Source organism: Monodon monoceros, unplaced genomic scaffold (assembly GCF_005190385.1).
Source record: "Monodon monoceros isolate NGI ecotype Baffin Bay Population unplaced genomic scaffold, NGI_Narwhal_1 Super_Scaffold_12, whole genome shotgun sequence".
NCBI classification, from domain to species: Eukaryota; Metazoa; Chordata; class Mammalia; order Artiodactyla; family Monodontidae; genus Monodon; species Monodon monoceros.
In genome coordinates, this window is record NW_021703768.1 from 16,580,499 (window position 1) to 16,584,639 (window position 4,141).

The following is a 4,141-nucleotide window of genomic DNA, read 5'->3' on the forward strand; positions in this document are numbered from 1 at the left end:
CTTAAAGAAGTTTATACAACTCATTCTCTAGGCTTTCTTAGGGAAAATTCCTTCCAAAATGAAAGGAAGTTCCAGGTCTTTCTTCTGATACCACGCAGAGAACAAAACAGCAATCTAAAAAATCTGAACCCCAAAGTGAACTTAATACACTAGGTTCTCCATTTTAACACACAAAGCCATATGTGGTCTTAATTTAGCTACCTATTGTTTTTACATTGTGCTTTTTTCCACATCTATATCCTATGATGCAGTCATACCAAAACACATTTTGTTCTCGGTATATTCCTTATTAATTTTCTCTACTATGTGTTTGAAAATGAAAAGCTAATTTTTTCCACATTTTTCCCAGTAAATTTCCAAAAGTTTAATATGGTTTGCATGGATGCAGAGTCCATGCATGAGCATGAGATGTCCCATGAATTTCTTAAAATTTTACATGTAAATTTTTGCCTATATGTATATATGTTTTTCTCAAGAAAATTTTCTTAAGCTTCTTTAAGTTGTTAAAGAGGTCCAAGTGACAAAATTTTTATCACTAGCTTTTATTTATTTATTCAGTCCCAATTTCTCTATAATATGTATTAAACACATTTTAGATAAATACAGGTATTTGATACTCACCATATTATTACCAGGTCAAATATATTACATGATGCATGGAAATGTTTAATAAGTATTTCTTGAATGTTTGAAGAAATAAAAATCCCAGAAAGTGATTTGGAGCTTGAAGCAACTTGATTTCTCAAGGTTACTCAGCCAGCACATGTCAAGTGAGAGATATACCTCTGGTCAGCCTGATAGCATCTCTAAGTGGGGATATTTAAAGTTCCAAACTAGTAAAAGACCTACCTGCATTTTCAAGACCTACCTGCATGTCTACTGTGTTGCTTCCACACAGAAATATTCTCTGGCCTCTACCTCTTCGACAGGCTGATTTAGCTGCTCCCTTTACCCTCTGCCAACCCTCATCATAACCCATAACATTACATACTGTAATTTGAGATGATGTGCTGGCAACTCACCCCTGCAAAGGATTAAGTCCCCAGTGTATAAATACTCCCACCAAAGCTGATTTGTAGCTACCAAAGTGATATCATGGCACAAAGAGCTCAGAAAATTGAACATGATTGGTTCACACCTGCTGCTAGTAGCTGGCTCCAGCACATATATATGCATGTCTTCATTTCCACCAGTGGACTTGTATGAGTTTATTATCCAGTGGGTTAGTGCTTTATTTAGTCCAAACTAGATATGCCTTAATTGGATGAGAGTATGAAGCAGTAAATTTTGATATGCGTTTTTCAGATTTTAAGCAAGAACAAATAGGAAGGTATGTAGGAACACTTAGGCTTTGCATATGGGGTTTGTGTGGAGCATAGGCTTCATTCTAAAGATTTTCAAAGATTCCCGGTTCCTGGCTATTCAATCAAACACAACTCTAGGCACTGCTGTGAAGGGACTTTGAAGATGAAAAGATGGAATTAATGTCCCTAATTAAATGACATTTAAAAAGAAAGATTATCCTGGATCATCTGGATGCGCCCAAAGATAACACAGGGACATGTAAAAGCAGAACAGGAAAACAGAAGAGTCACTTAGAGAGCTAAAAAGCATGAAAAGGAATTGATCAGTCACTGCCAATTTTGAATATGAACTAGCAAGAGATGCAGTTGGCCTCTAGAAGTTAAGAATGCATACAGGGCCCTGTAGCAAGCATACAGGGCCCTCAGTCCTACAACCCCATAAACTGAATTCTGCCAATCACCTCAGTGAAATTAGAAGTGGATTCTCCCCGAGAGGCACAGATAAGAGGCCAGGATAACTGCCACCAGACTCCTGACCCACACAACTGTGGGACAATACATAAATGTTGTTTTAAAACACTAAACATGTAGTAATCTGTTGCAAAACAAACAAACAAAAAACTAATACAGTGAGTACGGAGAAATAAGATTTAATGCAATGCCTTTGAAACTGGTTTAGAGAAGTGGAAAAAAGAAAAAAAGCGTATACCTGGAGTTTGCTAAGGCTGACAATCCAAGGCTTCAGCAGCAGCACATAAAACCAAAGTTCCTTTTCTTCCAGGAGGGAGCAATCTCTAGTCATTACAGGTAAGCGTGAAGAGAAATGTTCTGTCTCCTGTAAAAATGAGTCTTTTGCTTTTACCAACTTAGCAAGTTACACCTCTTCACCAACTCATTTTCTTTCTTTAGAAAAAATATTTAAACTCTAATTTTAGTCTTCATTTACAAATTAAACTTACCTTTCTACCAGGCTTGTTTAAGGAATAGCTGTTAAAATTTGTTTTGAGTCCACTGTTCATAGACTGCAATTAAATAAGCAAAGGAAAACGTAACAAATAAAGCAACATGCATAATCAGTAATCCTGAAGACAATTATCTTAAAATTTGGGATGGAAGGAGAAGGAGTGTTTATTGTCTAGTCTGATGTTTTAAATGTTATGTTTAATTAGATTTCAAATTACTATTATGAGTCTTGTTTTGATGCAGATAAATGTAGGTAAGAATTCTTTATGTAAAGACACACATATTTCAAACTTTTAAAAAACGAGGGAAGGATCTTATATCGCTTAAAATATATCACCTACCTGAAACCTGGAATTACTTTACAGTGAATAAAACTTTTATATTTCAATTAGGATTGTTAAAATGGAAATATAATTAGGAGAGATTGCACACTATAGTATAAACCAATTATTTTTCAAAAAATAAATTCATGAAGCAAGTTGAAGATGGATTATCACAGAACCCAAATACCAGATAGTTCTAGTAAGTAATATGCTATCTCCTGAGAACATTTATCCATAAATGTATTTCAACTAAAAATTAACAAGTTGTTATGAGGATTTTTACACATCCTGGCCACTGAAGAGCCTGAAGAAGAAGTATTAGATTTAGTTCCTATTCTCAATAATGTTACAATTTAATTAAAGAGAGACGACTAATGCACAGGAGGTAATTAACAAATAATGAAAAACAGTATGAATTTATGTGATAAATGTGGGACCAACTTTTAGCTCTAATATGCAGCTCCATGTATTCTTTACCTTAAGCACTAATATAAATCCTCTGAAGAAAACAAAACAAAGCAAAAACACGTCTAGTGTCAAAAAGGGAGCTTGCATATGGAATTCTTATAATGTTAAGTAAAATGAGTCCTTCTTGTTGCTTCTTCCTACTGTTTTTAAAAAAGCTGAGTCTCTTCCATTAGAACTGGAATCACAGTAATTACTATTTTTCTTCTCTGTACCATCTTGTTTTGATTGTTCATATGGATTTTCAGCCTTCTGTTTATATAGCATCTTATTCTGTCTGAGAAAAAGAAAGGTTTCATTACTGAAAAGAAACCATGTAATCATTAGGTTCTCAAACAAAGACTGTTCAGCTTTGTCCCTATGTTTTCAATCAGTTAATCATTTTTCACTCAAAGAGAGTAGCCTTCATTATTCATATACTATTAGACCAGGTAGAATTATAATGTGACTCTGGAAAGGAACCCATGCTTATCCTTCAGATTTGAGGAATATAAAGTGGGCTCTGATGCTTACTATGATGAATAAAAGCCATAGGCAGTAGTTTTTCATTTAATATTTGTTCCACAAAAAGATGAACAGCTGATAGGTAACATGACATTCATTTTGATATAAGAATAAAACATCTATAACAACATTTAAGTTAGTGTCCTAAATATTTTTTTTAAACCTAATAGCTGCCATCCTTGCTTTATGGCCTTTCTTCTATCTAGCTACTTTTAAAAACAAATTATTCAAGGATTAGATCTATCAAGCAGAAGAGGCCGTTATATTTCTCTTTTGGTCTGATTACATTTTAATTACCCACTAATTCCCAGTTTACCACAAAATCTATAGGTTGTAAACTGGAGTCTCATTTAGTGTTCTCTCTAGGAAGAACACATGCTGACCAAAGGAACTGTGTATTCAGTCCCACTGGCAATTGTGTTTCTTATTAAAACTCCCCTAATTAATTTTCTGGCACACAAGTCATTCTATCTTGAATTGGGTTTATGCAAGGTATTATTATCAAGATTATTCAGTCTTGGGAATTGGAATAATCATATTTTGGTACTGTAAATGTAATAATTATTTGAATGTAGTAAATGT